The sequence below is a fragment of the Dama dama genome, chromosome 9 (assembly GCF_033118175.1).
Source record: "Dama dama isolate Ldn47 chromosome 9, ASM3311817v1, whole genome shotgun sequence".
In the NCBI taxonomy this organism is placed as follows: Eukaryota; Metazoa; Chordata; class Mammalia; order Artiodactyla; family Cervidae; genus Dama; species Dama dama.
Genome location: NC_083689.1, coordinates 19,541,036 through 19,562,155, shown reverse-complemented (window position 1 = coordinate 19,562,155; position 21,120 = coordinate 19,541,036). Strand labels below are relative to the sequence as shown.

General features: G+C 40.4%; 1 pseudogene; it reads right to left on the bottom strand.

Moving 5' to 3' along the window:
• Positions 1 to 14,309: 14,309 nt before the first annotated feature.
• Positions 14,310 to 15,084, bottom strand: LOC133062776 (heterogeneous nuclear ribonucleoproteins A2/B1-like; annotated as a pseudogene).
• Between the last annotated feature and the right edge of the window lie 6,036 nt (positions 15,085 to 21,120).

Here is a 21,120-nt window from a genome sequence, read left to right as displayed (position 1 = left end):
ATTATTGTATCTTGTGTATATACAACATTTGACTCAGGATGTTAGGTTATTGCAACCATTGGGTGATGTCTTTTTAAACCATGCTTGTGTATTTTCACTTCTGATATCAATTTCTCCCCTACTTTCTCTCTACTTTCCTTTTCATCACATCTCATTTCTCTTCTAACTGTGTTCTGAGTTTTCCAAGATTATTCCCCTTGGGTTCTATTGGGATATTTGCTCTTGAACTGTCTTGCTGTTTAGTAATCTGGTCTGTGCTGGGATTAATATATTCTTTGCTACTTAAGTTCTTCATTTCAGCTCTAACATAAACAGTATGCAACTTTAAGTTTTGAAAGAAAACAGTTGCTCAATGAGGATAAAATGGATTCTATTTAGTTCAATAAATCTCAAGTAGATAAAGGAAATTTGTAACTTAGATCATATTAAAATATTTTAGGCATCTGTAGTCATCAAAATTCATCTGAAAACTTGAGCAGAGGAAGAGATTTGCATTACCTATCTTAGTCAAGTACATCAAACTGAATACTGTAAATACAATAATCCTATCTGATGAAAAAAAATACTGAAAAAACACTGGAAAATGGGTCAAACTGTAGAATAGACATGCCATAAGAAAGGATAAGTTAATAGTTGGTATGAGTCTTCTCTTAGAACTGTCAGTCTTGTGAAATCTCAATGTAGGTCAAGAGTAATGGATCAGATTTCAAATTTAACTTTTGACTTAACAAGGGTTGTAATCACAAGACACCAGTTCTCAAGGCTCAGAAAGAAGAAAAGGATATAATGTTTTCTGATGTGGATGACATTTTGAAATATTTCTTTTTGTTTCTTTAAGGACAAATATTATCAAAACCAGTATCCTCTTTCAATTTATTTTCTTTAGTATGCTTTCTACAAAATTTAAAATTACATAGGTCATATTATTGCCTGGAGCAGAGATCCCACCCATGACAAGGTCATGAGGAGAAAACCTGACAGGCAAGGCGGATCAGGTTTTCAGGGATTCCGAAAAGCTGCCCCCAGGCTCACCTTAAAGATGATATCTGTCTTTCTGATGCTTGCTTCAATAGACTACTCCCTAATTTCTGTGACATAGGCAGAAGGCCTTCCCCATCTCTTTCCAAATAAGAATCAATTTAGAACTTTAATCAATAAGTTTCCTGGGTGGTGGTATCTTATGAGATTATCCAGGATGAAAGGAGTGTTTAAATTTAAACTCCTTTGCTGGCATTCTAGTTTGATTAGCAAATGCCTCTATGCCCTTGGTACTAATATGCATGACTGCTTATAATACCCTAATCATAAAACAGCATAAAGAACCTGATCATATCAAGGCCCTAATAGACACAGAGCCCTTCGGGGAGTGAGGAAGGCCTATTAGAAAACACAAGAAAAAATTATTCTAAAAGTGGCTCTTGGGTTAACCTTTGCTTGCTGTGCTTTTGCTCTTAATGTGCTAAGGTTGTGTTATGAAAACCATTGCTAATATAGTTAAAGATCTAGAAAAATAAGAGCTTAGCCCTAGTGTGGTAACAATGAGATGGTTGTTAATTAGACAGGAGTGCTAGGCAGAGGCTGCCTCACTGAAGCTGCAGAGTCTGTGTGGGGTAAACCTCTTAGATAAATTCAACTGGCAATTTTTGCAGAAGAATTGACCTTTGTGTTAACAAAGTTATACTTCTACTCTGTTGTGACATGCTGTACTGTTGCCCTATGAGACTGTAACTTTTCTGTTAAGGTCACCACAGAAACAGAAAATAGGTTTACATTCACCTGACTTGCATAAAATGTTAATAGGCCCCAAAGCCAGAAGATAATGTACAAGACCCTCATAAACAAAGAAGTATGCAGAAAACACTCTGGTTTTGTGAAGGACAAGCTGATGTAATGTTAAACTATCTTCCCTTTAGAAATGTACTAACTTAGGGTATAAAAGCTACGGTAAAAAATAAAAGCATGGCCAGACCCTGCTGCAAACACCCCCATCTGGTCACTCTCTCTCTCTCTCTCTCTCTCTGGCCGACACCGTTCATCCTGAGGGCACCCCTGCATCCTGCTGGGGCTGGACCCCAAAATATTGTCATTTTCTATTTGTGCTGGCTGGATAGAGCTATGCTTGTTGGTCACTTTTTGTGTGTCCACTTGATTGGGCTAAGGGGTACCAAGATAGCTGGTTAAGCTTTATTCCTGGGTGTGTTCTTGAGAGTATTTCTGGAAGAGATTAGCATTTGATTGTAGACTGAGTAAAAGACATCCAACCTCATCAATGTGGGTGTTATCTAATCTCCTGAGGGCCAAAAGAAATGGAACAAAAAGATGAAGGAAGGGTGATTCCACCCCCTCTTCTTGAGCTGCAGTGCCCATTTTTTCCTGCCCTTGGACACCAGAGCTCCTGGTTCCCAGGCTTTCACACTTGGAATCAATTATACCACCAGCTTTTCTGCTTCTTCAGCTTGGAGATGATCATTTATGAGACTTCTCCATCTCAAACCTATAAGACAATTCCTATAATAAATTTCCGGATACATGTGAAAAGTTAAGGTTGACTCAGGTTTTTTAAATATTTATTTTATTTATTTGGCTGCTCCAGGTCTTAGTTGTGTCATGTGGGATCTTCAGTTCTGACACATGTGATCTGGTTCCCTGACTAGGGGTCAAACCCAGGCCCCTTGCATTGTGAATACAGTCTTAGTCACTGGGGATTAAGTCCCTAACCCAGGTATGTATTTCAGCTAGATAATTGTGTCTAGATCTCATGACTAGATAACAAGGAGAAAGGATTTGGTATCTTAAGCTATAGTGGCTAATTTAATGTGTGAATAATTGATTGAAGTAATCAGATTATCTTTCAAGCTTCACTATAATTAGGGTTTTGACCATTGACACTGTAAGTGATCATTTACCTTTACCCTCTGCATCTAACATTCTGGAAGAGTCATAGTTGGGCTTAGAGGTACATGTTTTCTTTGGGGTTTAGGGCAAGAAACACTCATATGTGATGTTGTAGACATTCACCAGAAGACAATACAATGTCTTCATTGCAGTTTTAAAATTTAGGTATTATTTGACAATTGTACAAGTCTACTCATCTCCTGGAGAAGGAAATGGCAACCCACTTGAGCATTCTTGCCTGGAGAATCCCATGGACAGAGGAGCCTGCCTGGTAGGCTACAGTTCATGGGGTCTCAAAGAGTCGGACACAACTGAGCAACTTCACTTTCACTTTCACTCATTTCTTACTGTCTATGCATAGAGGCATTCAAAATATATTATACTATCTTCATTTTTTAAATTAATTTATTTTTTTTAATTGGAGGCTAATTACTTTACAATATTGTAGTGTTTTTTGCCATACATTCACATGAATCTCCCATGGGTGTACATGTGTTCCCCATCTTGAAACCCCCTCCCACCTCCCTCCCCATCCCATCCCTCAGGGTCATCTCAGTGCACTGGCCCTGAGCGCCCTGTCTCATGCATTGAACCTGGACTGCTGATCTATTTCACATATGATAATAATTACATGTTTCAATGCTATTCTCTCAAATCATCCCACCCTCGCCTTCTCCCACCGTGTCCAAAAGTCTGTTCTTTATCTCTGTGTCTCTTTTGCTGTCTTGCATGTAGAGTCATCATTACCCTCTTTCTAAATTCCATATATATGCATTAATATGCTGTATTGCTGTTTTTCTTTCTGACTTACTTCACTCTCTATAAAAAGCTCCAGTTTCATCCACCTCATTAGAACTGATTAAAATGCATTCTTTTTAATATTTGAGTAATATTCCATTGTGTATATGTACCACAGCTTTCTTATCCATTCCTCTGCCGATGGACATCTAGGTTGCTTCCATGTCTAGGCTATTGTAAACAATGCTGCAGTGAACATTAGGGTACACGTGTCTCTTTCAATTCTGGTTTCCTCGGTGTGTTTGCCCAGCAGTGAGATTGCTGTGTCATATGGTGGTTCTATTTTCAGTTTTTTAAGGAATCTCCACACTGTTTTCCATAATGGCTGTACTAGTTTGCATTTCTACCAAGAGTGTAAAAGGGTTCCCTTTTCTATTTTCTGGTTTGTCTATTTTATTTATCTTCTCAAAGAACCAGCTTTTAGCTTTCTTGATTTTTGCTATTTAGTTTCCTTTGTTTCTTTTTCATTTATTTCTGCCCTAATTTTTATTATTTCTGTCCTTCTACTAACCCTGGGGTCTTCACTTCTTCTTTTTATAGTTGCTTTCATTGTAAAGTTAGGTTATTTATTTGATTTTTCTCGTTTCTCGAAGTAAGCATGTATTGCTATGAAACTTCCCCTTAGCACTGCTTTTATTGAATCAATAGGTTTGGGGTTGTCGTGTTTTCATTTTCATTCATTTCTATGCATATTTTGATTCCTTTTTTTTATTTCTTCTGTGATTTATTGGTTATTCAGAAGTGTGTTGTTTAGCCTCCATATGATTACATTTTTACTAGTTTTTTTTCCTGTAGTTGACATCTAATCTTACCACATTGTGAAGAGAAAAGATGCTTGAAATGATTTCAATTTTTTGAATTTACCAAGGCTAGGTTTATGGCCTAGGATGTGATCTTTCCTGGTGCATTTGAGAAAAAGGTGAAATTCATTGTTTTGGGGTGAAATGTCCTATAAATATCAATTAGGTCTAACTGGTCCACTGTATCATTTAAAGTTTGTGTTTCTTTGCTAATTTTCTGTTTAGTTGATCTATCCATACGTGTGAGTGGGGTATTAAAGTCTCCCACTATTATCGTGTTCCTGGGTTAATTTCCCCTTTCATACTTGTTAGCATTTGGCTTACATATTGTGGTGTCCCTATGTTGGGTGCATATATATTTATAATTGTTATATCTTCTTCTTGGATTGGTCCTTTGATCATTATGTAGTGTCCTTCTTTGTCTCTTTTCATGGCCTTTATTTCAAAGTCTATATTATCTGATGTGAGTATTGCTACTCCTTCTTTCTTTTGGTCTCTATTTGGGTGAAATAGCTTTTTCCAGCCCTTCACTTTCAGTCTGTATGTGTTTCTTGTTTGCAGTGGGTCTTTTATAGACATCATATATAGGGGTCTTGTTCTTGTATCCATTCAGCCAGTCTTTGTCTTTTGGTTGGGACTTTAAACCCATTTACATTTAAGGTAATTGTTGATAAGTATGATCATGTTGCCATTTACTTTGTTGTTTTGGGTTCATGTTTATACAACCTTTCTGTGTTTCCTGGGTAGAGAAGATCCTATAGCATTTGTTGAAGAGCTGGTTTGGTGGTGCTGAATTCTCTCAGCTTTTGCTTGTCTGTAAAGCTTTTGATTTCTCCTTCATATCTGAATGAGATCCTTGCTGGGTACAGTAATCTGGGTTGTAGGTTTTTCTCATCACTTTAAGTATGTCCTGCCATTCCCTTCTTGCCTGAAGAGTTTCTATTGAAAGATTAGCTGTTATCCTTATGGGAATCCCCTTGTGTGTTATTTGTTGCCTTTCCCTTGCTGCTTGTAATATTTGCTGTTTCTATTTGATCTTCATTAATTTGATTAATATGTCTTCAGGCGTTTCACCTTGGGTTTATCCTGTTTGGGACTCCTTAGGTTTCTTGGACTTGAGTGGCTATTTCTTTCCCCATTTTAGGGAAGTTTTCAACCATTATCTCCTCAGGTATTTTCTCATGGCCTTTCTTTTTGTCTTCTTCTTTTGGGACTCCTATGATTCGAATGTTGGGGCATTTGACATTGTCCCAGATGTCTCTGAGGTTGTCCTCATTTCTTTTAATTCTTTTTACTTTTTTCCTCTTTGCTTCATTTATTTCCCCTATTCTGTCTTCCACCTCACTTAATATATCTTCTGCCTTAGTTATTCTACTGTTTGATCTCAGTTATTGCATTATTCATTATTGACTTTTTTTTAAATTCTTCTAGGTCCTTGTTTAACATTTCTTACATCTTCTCAATCCTTGTCTCTAATCTATTTATCTAAAACTCCATTTTGTTTTCAAGGTTTTGGATCATCTTTACTATCATTATTCTGAATTCTTTTTCAGGTAGACTCCCTATCTCCTCCTCTTTTGTTTGGTATAGTTGGCATTTATCACGTTCCTTTACCTGTTGAATATTTCTCTGCCTTTTCATCTTGTCTAGATTGCTGTGTTTGGCATGGTCTTTCTGTATGCTGGAAGTTTGTGATTCCTCTTTATTGTGGAGGTTCCTCCCTGTGGGTGGGGTTGGACGAGTGGCTTGTCAAGGTTTCCTGGTTAGGGAAGCTTGCCTTGGTGTTCTGGTGGGTGGAGCTGGATCTCTTCTCTCTGGAGTGCAATGGAGTGTCCAGTTAGTGAGTTTTGAGGTGTCTATGGGTTTGGTGTGACTTTGGGCCGCCTGTATTTTAATGCTCAGGGCTATGTTCCTGTGTTGCTAGAGAATTAGCTTGGTATGTCTTGCTCTGAAACTTGTTGGCTCTTGGGTGGAGTTTGGTTTCAGTGTAGGTATGGAGGCTTTTGGATGAGCTCTTGTTGATCAATGTTCCCTGGAGTCGGGAGTTTTCTGGTGTTCTCAAGTTTTGGATTTAAGCCTCCTGCCTCTGGCTTTCAGTCTTATTCTTGCAGTAGCCTCAAGACTTCTCCATCCATACAGCACTGATGACAAAACATTTAGGTTAATGGTGAAAAGATTCTCCACAGTAAGGGGCACCCAGAGAGGTTCACAGAGTTATATGGAGAAGACAAGAGGGAGGAGGGTGATAGAGGTGACCAGGAAGAGAAAAGGGGAAATCAAAAGGGAAGAGAGCAATCTAGCTAGTAATCAATTCCTTATGTGCTCTCCACAGTCTGGAACACCCAGAGAGGTCCACGGAGTTACATAGAGAAGAGAAGAGGGAGGAGGGAGATAGAGGTGACCAGGAGGAGAAGAGGGGCAGTCAAAAGGGGAGAGACCAGACTAGCCAGTAATCAGTTCCCTAAGTGTTCTCCACAACCTGGCACATCCAGAGAGATTCACAGAGTTAAGTAGAGAAGTGAAGGGGGAGGGAGAGATAGAGGTGACCTGGGGGAGGAAAGGGAAAGTCGAAAGGTGAAATAGCAATCAAGGCAGTAATCACACCCCTAAGTAGATTAGATTCTGAAGATTAGATTCCTAAAGGTACAAAATTGATAACAAACATCAAAAAGCAAAGATTAAAAATCTAGAGTAGGAGTTAGACTCTCAAAAATACAAAAAAATGCAAAACAATATCAATCACAAAAATTACAAAAATATATATGTGAAATTTGCTTTAAAAATGGTCTTTTTTTGGCAAAGCAATAGTAGTTTATAAAAATGAAAATTAAAGGAGTAATAAAAAACTTAAAAATATAAAATGATAATAGCAAAAATATATCTAGGAATTTCTCTGGAGCTGTTGAGGGCAGTGTGAGGTCAGTTCAGTTCCAGAAAGTTCCTTGCTCCAGCCTATACTTCTTCTCAAGGTCTATAGGCCCCTTCCAATGCTTAGTCAATGCTAACTACAGGGTTTTGCCTGTTGTACCTGTCACTTCCAGAGCGCCTCCCTCTTCTTTGTTTATATTGGCTTCCTCTGTTTTCAAGTCTCTTCAGTGTCTAATTTCCACCCTGACACAAGGGGGCGAAGGTGGTCACTTATTTAGGCTCACTTGTTCAGTGGTGCTGTGGGGAGAGAGGAACACCGCAAACACACATCACTGGCGTGTGTGGGGAGCGCTCGCAGTGTCTGGGCCACACTGGGTTTGCCCCAGCTCACGGCGCCTGTGCTTTCCTGGTCTACACTGCTCAGGTTCCAGGTTGCTCTGAAGGGGAATTGTCCAAAGTGGCCCCCGGGTTGTGTGCACTTTCCAGGTCTAAGCTGCTCAGGTTCAGGTTCTTGGGTACTCCACAAAGGCACAGACTCGGTTGGATCTACGTTTTGTGCCCTTCCCAGGTCCAAGAAGCTCAGGCGACCAGGTGCTTGGCGAATGCACTATCCCAGGTGGGCGGTGCGTCTTATCACCTCCCGGCTCCCAGCCTCTCGGTTTCCTGTGTGCGCCACGGGAGCACCGTCTCAGGTGTGTCGTATGTCTCTTCTGGGGGGCTGATCTCAGGCTGCGACCCTTCTGGCACACGTCAACCGTCCAGGATCTCAGAAGACCTGGTTAGCAGCTGGGAGCCTGCTCACAGTTTGGTGGAGGATGCCTCTCGCCTTCTGGCTCTAGCTGTCGCCCACCTGCCTCTCTGCCTCTGGCAAGTATTCTGTGGGTTTTGTTTTTTGTTTCTTTCCCTCCCGGTTATGTTGCCCTCTGAGATTCCAAAACTCCCCACAGACCTGCCGGTGAGAGGGTTTCCTGGTGTTTGGAAACTTCTCTTTCACGACTCCCTCCCTGGGATGGGTCTCTGTCCCTAACTCTGCCTTTCAGGGTGCCCGCTGTCCTCCATCAGTGTTCAGAAGTTGTTTTGCGGAAGTTGCTCAGCATTCAAATTCAAATGATCTTTTGATGAATTTGTGGGGGAGAATGTGGTCTCCCCATCCTATTCCGGCACCATCTTACTATCTTCATTTTTGCGTAGGATCTTTATAGTCTTTGTGTCCTCAAGCTCCCAGATTAGAAACACATTAATTGTAGAATACATACCCATAAAAATGACCACAATGACTGACAATACTAAGGGCAAAGAAAGACTTGAAACAATTGGAACTCTCATCCGTTGCTAGTGGGAATGCAAAATAATACAATCTCTTGAGATATTGCTGTGGTATTTTCTTTTATAATTGATCACACAGTGATTAATACAGCTTTCCCACACAAGATACTTGTTTTTCAGGAACAAAAACTAAAATTCATTAAAAAAAAAAAAAAAACCTCCAGATAGAAATGCTTCTTAGGGCCTTCCCTGGTTGTCCAGTGGTTAAGAATCTGCCCATGTTATGCAGGGGACATAGGTTCAATCCCTGATCTGGGAAGATCCCACATGCTTTGGAGCAACTAAGCCCATGCACCACAACTGCTGGATCCCTGCTCTAGAGCCCAGGAGGTACTAGTACTGAAGGCCACATACCTAGAGCCCATGCTCCATAACAAGAGAAGCCACCTCAATGAGAAGCCCACGCTACAGGGAAGAGTAGCTCCCTGCTCTCAGCATCTAGAGAAAACCTTCATGAAGCAGTGAAGACCTAGTGAAGCCAAAAATAAATAAATCTTTTCAAAAGAAAAAGAAAAAATGCTTCTTAGAAACTCGATTTATAATTGCCAAAACTTGGATGGGACACCAACGTCCTTCACTGCATGAATGGATAATCAACAGGACCCATTCCTGCTGCAGCATACCTCATGGAAATAATGGGACGTGATTTTTGTTAATTTGTATTGTTTTTTTTCTTTGACTGCCTCGGGCCTTGGTTGCAGCACTCGGGGTCTTCCTTGCGACATGCCAGATCTTTCTGTTGCTGCAAGGGGGCTCTTGATTGTGGTAGGTGAGCTTCTTTCTCTAGTTGCCCCATGCCTGCTTCTCTCTAGTTGTGGCATTGGGACTCAGTAGTTGGAGCACGTGGGTTTAGTTGCACTGGGGCTGGTGGGATCCTAATTTCCCAATCAGGGACAGAACCTATGTCTCCTGCATTGGAGGGTGGATTTTTAACCCCTGAACCACCAGGGAAGTTCCAGAACATGATTTTTTGAAAACTGATTTCAATTTTTACTAATGTAAAATTGACTCTATGTATTGAAACAGCTAAAACATGTAAACAATAATAATTTCTAGTTGTATTTTTAATTTGATTGATTCATTTTTGGCTGTGCTGGGCTTTTGTTTCTCCCCAGGGTTTTCTCTAGTTGTGCCAAGTGGGAGCTACTCTCCAATTGTGGTGCATAGGCTTCTTATTTCAATGGCTTCTCCTGCTGCAGAGAAGATGGGCTTCAGTAGTTTCATCACACGGGCTCAGTAGTTATGATTCAAAGGCTCAATAGTTATGGTGCACAGGCCTATTTGTTTAGTGGCATGTGGGATCTTTCCAGACCAGGAATGGAACCAGTGTCGCCTGTGCTGGCAGGCGGATTCTTTACCACTGAACCACCAGGGAAGCCCCACAAATCTTTCAGTTCAGTTCAGTTCAGTCACTCAGTCATGTCTGACTCTTTGCGACCCCATGAATCGCGGCACACCAGGCCTCCCTGTCCATCACAAACTCCCTGAGTCTACTCAAACTCGTGCCCATAGAGTCGGTGATGCCATCCAGCCATCTCATCCTCTCTCGTCCCCTTCTCCTCCTGCCCCTAATCCCTCCCAGCATCAGGGTCTTTTCTAATGAGTCAACTCTTTGCATGAGCTGGCCAAAGTATTGGAGTTTCAGCTTCAGCATCAGTTCTTCCAATGAACACCCAGGACTTATCTCCTTTAGGATGGGCTGGTTGGATCTCCTTGCAGTCCAAGGGACTCTCAAGAGTCTTCTCCAACACCACAGTTCAAAAGCATCAAATTTTCACAGCTCAGCTTTCTTCACAGTCCAACTCTCGCATCCATACATGACCACTAGAAAAACCATAGCCTTGACCAGACGGACCTTTGTTGGCAAAGTAATATCTCTGCTTTTTAATATGCTATCTAAGTTGGTCATAACTTTCCTTCCAAGGAGTAAGCGTCTTTTAATTTCATGGCTGCAGTCACCATGTGCAGTGATTTTGGAGCCCAAAAAAATAAAGTCTGACACTGTTTCCACTGTCTCCCCATCTATTTCCCATGAGGTGATGGGGCCCGATGCCATGATCTTAGTTTTCTGAATGTTAAGCTTTAAGCCAGCTTTTTCACTCTCCTCTTTCACTTTCATCAAAAGGCTTTTTAGTTCCTCTTCACTTTCTGCCATAAGGGTGGTGTCATTTGCATATCTGAGGTTATTGATATTTTCCCCGGCAATCTTAATTCCAGCTTGTGCTTCTTCCAGTCCAGCGTTTCTCATGATGTACTCTGCAGAGAAGTTAAATAAGCAGGGTGACAATATACAGCCTTGACATACTCCTTTTCCTATTTGGAACCAGTCTGCTGTTCCATGTCCAGTTCTAACTGTTGCTTCCTGACCTGCATACAGGTTTCTCAAGAGGCAGGTCAGGTGGTCTGGTATTCCCATCTCTTTCAGAATTTCCCACAGTTTATTGTGATCCACACAGTTGAAGGCTTTGGCATAGTCAATAAAGCAGAAATAGATGCTTTTCTGGAACTCTCTTGCTTTTTTGATGATCCAGTGGATATTGGCAATTTGATCTCTGGTTCCTCTGCCTTTTCTAAAACCAGCCTGAACATCTGGAAGTTCTCGGTTCACGTATTGCTGAAGCCTGGCTTGGAAAATTTTGAGCATTACTTTACTAGCGTGTGAGATGAGTGCAATTGTGTGGTAGTTTGAGCAATCTTTGGCATTGCCTTTCTTTGGGACAGGAATGAACCTTTTCCAGTCCTGTGGTGACTGCTGAGTTTTCCAAATTTGCTGGCATATTGAGTGCAGCACTTTCACAGCATCATCTTTCAGGATTTGAAATAGCTCAACTGGAATTTCATCACATCCACTAGCTTTGTTCGTAGTGATGCTTTCTAAGGCCCATTTGACTTCACATTCCAGGATGTCTGGCTCTAGGTGAGTGATCACATCATTGTGATTATCTGGGTCGTGAAGATCTTTTTTGTACAGTTCTTCTGTGTATTCTTGCCACCGCTTCTTAATATATTCTGCTTCTGTTAGGTCCGTACCATTTCTGTCCTTTATTGAGCCCATTTTTGCATGAAATATTCCCTTGGTATCTCTAATTTTCCTGAAGAGATCTCTAGTCTTTCCCATTCTATTGTTTTCCTCTATTTCTTTGCACTGATTGCTGAGGAAGGCTTTCTTATCTCTCCTGGCTATTCTTTGGAACTCTGCATTCAAATGGGAATATCTTCCCTTTTCTTTTTTGCTTTTCGCTTCTCTTCATTTCACAGCTATTTGTAAGGCCTCCTCAGACAACCATTTTGCCTTTTTGCATCTCTTTTCCATGGGGATGATCTTGATCCCTGTCTCCTGTACAATGTCACGAACCTCTGTCCATAGTTCATCAGGCTTTCTGTCTATCAGATCTAATCCCTTAAATCTATTTCTCACTTCCACTGTATAGTCATAAGGGATTTGATTTAGGTCATACCTGAATGGTCTAGTGGTTATCCCTACTTTCTTCAGTTTAAGTCTGAATTTGGCAATAAGGAGTTCCTGATCTGAGCCACAGTCAGCTCCTGGTCTTGTTTTTGCTGACTGTATAGAGCTTCTCCATCTTTGGCTGCAAAGAATATAATCAATCTGATTTAGGTGTTGACCATCTGGTCATGTCCATGTGTAGAGTCTTCTCTTGTGTTGCTGGAAGAGGGTGTTTGCTATGACCAGTGCGTTCGCTTGGTGAAACTCTATTAGCCTTTGCCCTGCTTCATTCCGTACACCAAGGCCAAATTTGCCTGTTACTCCAGGTGTTTCTTGACTTCCTACTTTTGCATTCCAGACCCCTATAATGAAAAGGACATCTTTTTGGGGTGTTAGTTCTAAAAGGTCTTGTAGGTCTTCATAGAACCATTCAACTTCAGCTTCTTCAGCAATACTGATTGGGGCATGGGCTTGGATTACCGTGATATTGAATGGTTTGCCTTGGAAATGAACAAAGAGTATCTGTCATCTTTGAGACTGCATCCAAGTACTGCTTTTTGGACTCTTTTGTTGACTATGATGACTACTCCACTTCTTCTAAGGAATTCCTGCCCACAGTAGTAGATATAATGGTCATCTGAGTTAAATTCACCCATTCCAGTCCATTTTAGTTCGCTGATTCCTAGAATGTCAACATTCACTCTTGCCATCTCCTGTTTGACCACTTCCAATTTGCCTTGATTCATGGACCTAACATTCCAGGTTCCTATGCAATATTGCTCTTTACAGCATCGGACCTTGCTTCTATCACCAGTCCCATCCACAACTGGGTATTGTTTTTACTTTGGCTCCATCCCTTCATTCTTTCTGAAGTTATTTCTCCACTGATCTCCAGTAGCATATTGGGCACCTACTGACCTGGGGAGTTTCTCTTTCAGTATCCTATCATTTTGCCTTCTCATACTGTTCATGGGGTTCTCAAGGCAAGAATACTGAAGTGGTTTGCCATTCCCTTCTCCAGTGGACCACATTCATTAGAAAGTTACAAATCAAAACCAAAAGGAGTTATCACCTCCAACCTGTTAGAATGGTTGTTTCCAAAAAGACAAGAAGTAGCAAATGCTTGCTAAGATGTAGTAAAGAGAAAAATTTTTGTTGCAGTGTTTGTGGGAATGTAAATTGGTGCAGCCATTGTGAAAGTCAGTATGAAGGGTCCTTAAAAACTTAAAAATGGAACCAACAATTCAACTGAATATATATGAATAAAGCCACTGTCCTGAATAACCATCTAGACACACATGATTGTTGTAGGATTATTTACAAGACTCGAGATATGGATATGACCTAAATATCTATCAAAAGATGACTATAAGGAAAAACAGTGATTTTATATTTTATATGTATGTATATATCTGTATACATGTGTGTATATACACATTTACATAAATATGTATGTGTGTATATATACATATATATTTTTATATACACAAAGATACAGTGGTATAGTATTCAATCATAAAAAATAAGGACGTCCACTATTTGCAACAGTATGGATGATCCTTGAATGCCTCATACTAAGTGTAATAAGTCAGAGAAAGACAACTATTGTCAGATCTCCCGTATATGCAGAATTCAAAAAAAAACTCAAATAAAAAAATTCATAGAAAAGTAAGTTAATATTTGTAGTTGCCAGAGGGAGAGAATTGGTGAGAAGAGAAATAGGATGAAAGTTGTCCAAAAGTACAAACTTCCCGTTATAAGATGAATAAATACAAAAGTCGTAATGTACAATAAGATGATTGTAATTAACACAGCTCTATGCTATATGAAATTTCTTAAAGAAATAAAGCCTAAGAATTCTCATGATAAGAAACAACTTTTCTTTTTTTATTTTGGTAACTGTAATGATCACTGTGGTAATCATTTCATAATATATGTAAGTCATCATTAAACTGTACACTGTACAGTTTCAACTTCGATACCTCATAAAACTAGAAAAAGAATTTAAAGATAAAAATATTCAAAACACTGTCACTAAACGAGAACATGTTACTCCTGTTTAGTTTTCAGGTTATTTTTATTTAACCATAAAAGTTTAACAGCTTCTTAACCCTACACACCCCATAGAATTTTTCAAAGAAATAATGTTATGTCTTACTGCACCATGACTCTGGCTAAGAGCCTCCACTATCAGGGCCACCTCGAAAATTGCCACCTCTAGGTCCTCTTCCATACCCATGATTGCCATCTTCCACATCCATCAGATCCTCCTCTAATGTCCCTTCCGTGTCCTGCTCCAAAATTTCCACCACCACCATGAGACTCTCCAAATGCAAAGTGGCCTCCCCTTCCACCTCTAGAACTTTGGACAACCTGCTTTTTATATCAAGAAATTGCCTTTCTTCTACACAATGACCATTGATGGTATGAATTTTCTGCAACACTATCTTATCCACGGGATTGTGGTCATCAAAAATCACAAGCCCAAAGGCTCTTTTCCTTCCAGACTATCAGTAATTATCTCAGTGGCATCCATTTCTCTACATTTCCCAAAGTGATCTCTCAGATGATGCTCCTCAGTGTCCTCTGCAATTCCACCAACAAATAGCTTCTTCACAGTGACAAGAGCCCCCAGTTTTCCATAGTCCTCTCTTGGGACAGCGTGTTTGGGGGTGACCCTTTTCCCATCAATGGAATGAGGTCTGGCCGCCATGGCAGCATCCACCTCAGCCATGGAGGAAAACGTGATACAACCAAATCTTCTTGATGTCTGGCTGGCGGGATCCCTTATGACCACACAGTCTGTAAGTCTTCCCCACTGCTTACACTGTAGGTCCTCAGGCTTTCTTCTGTTGTTTCAGAGCTCAAGCCACCAATAAAGAGTTCACAGAATTGTCCCTTTCCTCTCTTTTTTGTGTCCAAAGTGACAGATGTTGAAGTTTTCTTCATCATGGGCTTAGTCGCTTGAGCCCGTTTCCAGAAGCTGAGGGGGATGAGGGAGATCGCAGAGACTAACATAAACTGATGGGTCTCAGCCCCAAGGTGAAGACAGTGCCTCCATGAGAACCTCCACAGGGACCCAGTGATGCTGCCACTGTTGCTGGAACCACTGCTGCCCTTGAATCAATCTTGAACAAACAATATTTGACTTTTCTGCAAAACATCATTTAACAGAGTGATTTTCCTGATCCAGTCATCAAAATTCTTATTATATTTTCTCTACATTGATTTTTTCCAACTCTTAATTTTTTATGTATTATTATTTTTGATACTACTTTATTCACTGAATTGGATATTCAGTGAAGGGATTATTAATATGGACTTTAAGGATATTTATTGATTGAGCATCCCAGGCAAAGCTAGTGGTAAAGAACCCACCTGCCAGTACAGGAGCCGCAGAAGATATGAGTTCAGTTACTGAGTTGGGAAGATCCCCTAGAGGAGGAAATGGCAATCCCCCCCATTGGGGGTTGAATCTTCAGGTTCAACCAGGATAGCCTGGGAAATACCATGGACAGAGGCACCTGGTGGGCTACAGTCCACTGGGTCACAAAGAGTCAGATACAACTGAGTGAACACACACACATGGGATCTAGAAAAAATGGTAGCAATGAACCTATTTGCAGGGCGGGAATAGAGACACAGTCATAGAGTAAATCATAATTTTAGGGTGTGTTCTATGTCCCAAAATGTGGTTTATTTTCATGAAACTTCCATGGGAACTTGAGAAGAATGTGCATTGTGTTTGGCTGAAGTATTGTGTGTATTTACTTAAATCCACTTCCCTGGTGGCTCAGATGGTAAAGAATCCACCTGCAATGAGGGAGACCTGGGTTCCATCCCTGGGTTGGGAAGATCCCCTGGAGGAGGGAGGGCATGGCAACCCACTCCAGTATTCTTGCCTGGAGAATGCCCATGGACAGAGAACCTAGCGGGTTACAGTCCATAGTATCACAAAGAGTTGGACATGACTTAGCGACTTAGCACAACAGAGCACTTGTTTGATGGTGCTATTTAATTTAACTGTGTCCACTCTGATTTTCTGTCTGCTGGAACTCTTAATTACTGATGGGATGGGTATAGTGGAGGGGGGTGGTTAAAGTCTCCAATGATAATAGTGGATTCACGTATTTCTCCATGCAGTTCTATCATTTTTTTCTCATGTATTTTGCCAATCTGTTGTTATACCCACTAAGGATTGCTTTGTTCTCTTGAAGAACATTATCATTATATAATGTTCTTCTTTACCTCTAAGTTTTTCTCACTCTGAAGCCCACATTATCTGAAATTCATATAGGTTCACTCGCTGTCTTTTGTTTAATGTTGATACGGCATATCTTTCTCCATCCCTTTAATTTTTTTTCCTAATTGAGAGTTTATTGGCTGTTTTGAGGATCACTACACAGAGATTTCAATTTGTACAGAATTCTTAACATACATACCAAAAATCTAAAAAGATCATGTAGTTGTTATTCTTTTCTGAATAGTTATTCCAGTGACTTTCTAGCTTAAAATTTGGAGGCAAAATTTCCTTAACAGGATATCAAGTACCAATGTCTTCAAATGCTGTTATGCTGTTACATCATAAGTCCCACTAAATCACAATTTAATATCATATACACTTTAGTTGTTATTTAGTAGCTAGGTCGTGTCTGACTCTCTTCAACCCCATGGACTGCAGCACGCCAGTCTCCTCTGTCCTCCACTGTCTCTCAGAATTTGCTTGTACTCACGTCCATTGAGTTGGTGATGCTGTCTAACCACCTCATCCTCTACTCCCCCCTTCTCCTCCTGCCCTCAGTCTTTCCCAGCATCAGGGTCTTTTCCAGTGAGTCAGCTCTTCTCATCAGGTGGCCAAAGTACTGGAGCTTCAGCATCAGTCCTTGCAATGAATATTCAGGGTATGTAACATACTCAAATTTTCAATTCACAGAACATCAACAAAGTTACTAGGAAAACTGCATTACCATAACTGAAGATGTTAGAGTGCACAAAATTCTGACAAAGAGAATCAAGGTGAAGGAGTGGTTTGCTGTAGGAAACAAAAAATTATACCAAAAACAACATAAGAAGAGAAGTAATTTAAAGTGTTTAAGACAGTAAATGCACAACTGACTCCAAACTGCCATTTAGTATGCATTATATTATAGGATATAAAAGTTACTCCTATTTATGGAATGTTAAGCTCACACTCAAGACAATCAAAGCCTCCCATATTTAATAACCAAATTTTGGTCCAGTGGATAAGACTCCGAGCTCCCAGTGCTGGGGGTCTGGGTTCAGTCCTGGTCAGGGAACTAGATCCCACATGCCACAATGAAGAACAAAGATCCTGCATGCCACAACTAAGACTCAGCACAGCCAAATAAATAAATAAAAATAGACACTTTAAAAAAAAATCCCACTGTTTTCTGATTGCACCCAAAAAATAAACAACCAGCAAATGATTTCACCTCTTTAAAAAAAAAAGGGGGGGGGGGATGAGGTGGGATTCCGTCCTTCTTAAAAATGTTCCTAGGGATACCAAAAAACTTGCATTTGCAAAACAGTTGGTAAAAAATAGTCCTGTGGATCGTACAAGAAAGGGGACAAGGACCAGCGATAAGACATTAACCAGACTGGCTTCTTTCTCTCCTGCTTCAGAGGCTGGGCTCTCTGGTTTTTCGTTTTTCCATTTTCAGCAGGTAAATCTTTAGTCTCTTGGTTAACTCTGCAGACTGGTTTCTCTTTGCTTAGCAGACAATCTCTCCCATCTACTCTTGGGCTCCTCCTTCAATACCCCGTCGGGGGAGCTGACTTTCTTGTTGGGTATCCTGGCGGCGGGACAGCACTTGCCAGGTGGTAGATCAAGACGCCTCGCCAAGCTGGGCTGACCCACCCGCACCCCTGGGCTAGCCTCACCGGTTGACTGCGGGGCCCGGAATAAGTGAGGCGGGCTGTCACTCAACCACTGCACCCGCCCCTCTCAATTGCCCCGCCCCGTCCTAATCTCAAGGAGCCCCAGATTCAGTACTTTACTTTTAATCTGTCTTTTTATGTGAAGTATGGGTCTTGCAGACAGCATATAATTAGGCGTGTTTTTTTTAACCTACTGTGATAGTTTTTGTTTCACTTATTGTATTTGAAAGTGAAGTCGCTCAGTTGTGTCCGACTCTGCGACCCCATGGATTGTAGCCCACGGAATTTTCCAGGCAGAAGTGCTGCAGTGCGTTGCCATTTTCTTCTCCAGAGGATCTTTCTAAGCCAAGGATCAAACCCGGGTCTCCCGCACTGCAGGCAGAGGCTTTACCTCTGAGCCGCCAGGGAAGAAAACTATTTAGACTTTTGATATTTAAATGATTATTGGTATAGCTGGATTAATATCTACTATATTTTTACCATTTTTTATTTGTTCCTCTTGTTCTTTGTTTCTTTCTTGTCTCCCACTTTTCTTCTGTCTCCTCTACCTTTTTTTCTCTATCCCTTTTTTGAGGGCATTCTACCTAATTCCATTTTTTCTCTTAGCATATCATAACTTTTTTCAACATTTTTAGTCATTGCCATTGAGTTTGTAGCATACGTTTACAACTAACCCAGGTACTCTCTGAAGTAATTGGGTGTGCAAATTCTCTTCCTGCCCCTTATAGCATTTCTGTCATTCATTTCACTCATCCAAAAGGTGTAATCACTGAATATGTTGCTGCTGTTATTATTTTCAATAAAATGTTATCTGTCAGATTAATTAAAAATAACAAAAACAAACAAAAAAAAAAACAAGAAAAAAAAATTATTTAAGATTTAATTATTAGTTTCACTTGTTCCTTCTCTAACACTTAACCTTTTTCCTTTACCTTTTTCCTGATGAATTTCTTTTAACATTTCTTGCAAAGCAGGGGTATTAGTGACAAATTCCCTTAGGTTTTTGAAAATCTTTTATTTCTCACTCACTTTTTTTTTTTTTTTGCCATGCAGCTGGTGGGATCTAAGTTCCCCCACCAGGGATTGAACCTATACCCTTGGCAGTGATAGCACAGAATCCTAACTACTGGACCAACAGGGGATTCCCTCTCCCTCAACTGTTGAAAAATAATTTTGTTTGACACAGAACTATAGTTGGGTGGTTTCTCTTTCAACACTGTATTTTATAAAACTCTCCTCCTGCTTGCATGGTTTCTGAAAAGAAGTCCAATTTACTTCCTATCCTTAGTTCTCCATGGTAAATATCTGTTTTTTTCCCCCTGACTTCTTTAAAGATTTTCTTTTTGTCTTAGACTTTTCTTGAGTTTGACTTTTTAAGTTTTATCCTGTTCGGTGAAATTTGAACTGCCCAGATCTGCATGTTTGGTATCCATTATTAATTTGGGGGAAAATCTCACTCTTATTCTGTTCCTTTCTTCTCTTTCACATATTATCATTTTGTATATGTTACACCTTTTATATAATTCATTTACTTATTTGTGATTTATTTTTGTCTGCACTGCATCTTCATCGCTGGGTGGGCTTTTCTCTAGTTGTGGCGAGTAGGAGCTACTCTCTAGTTTCGGTGTTTGGGCATCTTATTGAAGTGGCCTCTCTTGTTGCAGAGCACAGGCTCTAGGGCACACAGCTCCCAGACTCTAAGAGCACAGGCTCAATAGTTCTGGTGCACTTGCTTAGTTGCTCCATGTTATGTGGGATCTTCCCAGATGAGGGTTCAAACCCATGTCCCCTGCATTGGCAGGGGGATTCTTTACTACTGAGGCATCAGGGAAACCCTTTTTTAATTGTCCCAAAGCTCTTGATTTCTCTTCTGTCTTGACCCTTTTCTTAACTTTGCATTTCAGTTCAGAAGGTTCTGGTGACAGCTCTGCAAGGCTGCTGATTCTTTTTCCTCACACATTTGCACTGTAATGATAAGGTTCCCCCAACAAAGAATTCTTTATTTTTGTTCTTTTATTTTTCATTTCTTTAATTTCCCTTTAAGTTCTTTCTTAGAGTTTTTGTCTCTGTATACGTTACCTATCTGCTCTTGAATATCATCCATTATTTCCATTAGAACACTTAGCATATGAATCATGGTTGCTTTAAATTACTGGTCTGATAATTCCAACATATCTGCTACATCTGAATCAGGTTCCTTTGTTTGTCCTAATCCTGGAGGTGTGTTTTTTAAATCTCTCATTGTGTCTTTTAATTTTTTGTTGAATATCAGACATAATCTTACTGATAAAAAGAACTGAGTTATATAGGCCTGTAGTGTGAGATTTTAGTTTATCTGAGAAGGGTTTGGGCTTTGTTCATTATTTGCTGTGGCTACCAGGGGCTAAAATATCTTCAGGTGTCCTTGCTTTTGTCTCCCATGTCATCTTAGGGATACTACATAGATTTGTAAATAAGTTCTGAAATATACAGCTCTTTTAGTGTTTTACACTGCTATTAGACAGGAGTCTTCCCTTTTTCATTTTTCCTTATTTATTGGCTGCACTGGGTCTTCATTGCTGCATGCAGTTTTTCTCTAGTTGCAGTGGGCAGGGGCTAGTTTCTAATTGTGGTGCTCAGGCTTCTCATTGCCATGGCTTCTTTTACTGCAGAGCACTGGTTCTAGGGTACATGGGCTTCATAGTCGTGGCACACAGGCTTAATCGCCCCATGGCATATGGAATCTTCCTGGACCAGGGGTTGAACCTGTGTCGCCTGCATTGGCAGGCGAATTCTTATCCACTGTACCACCAGGGAAGTACTCAGGAGACCTCTTCTTAAAGTACCAAATGAATTGTGGTGGGGAAGGATGGACAGAATTCTACAGGAAATGATCATAGATAAAATGAAACAGACTCTCTTTTTTTTTTTTTTTTTGGCGCTGTGAGAGTTGCAGGATCTTAGTTCCTGGGACCAGGGATGGAACCTGTGTCCCTTGCAGTGGAAACACAAGAGTCCTAACCTCTGGACCAACAGGCAGTCCCCAGAAGGAACTCATTATTATCTAATAATGAGGACACTTTCAAGTGTCCGTGTTCATGAAGAAGG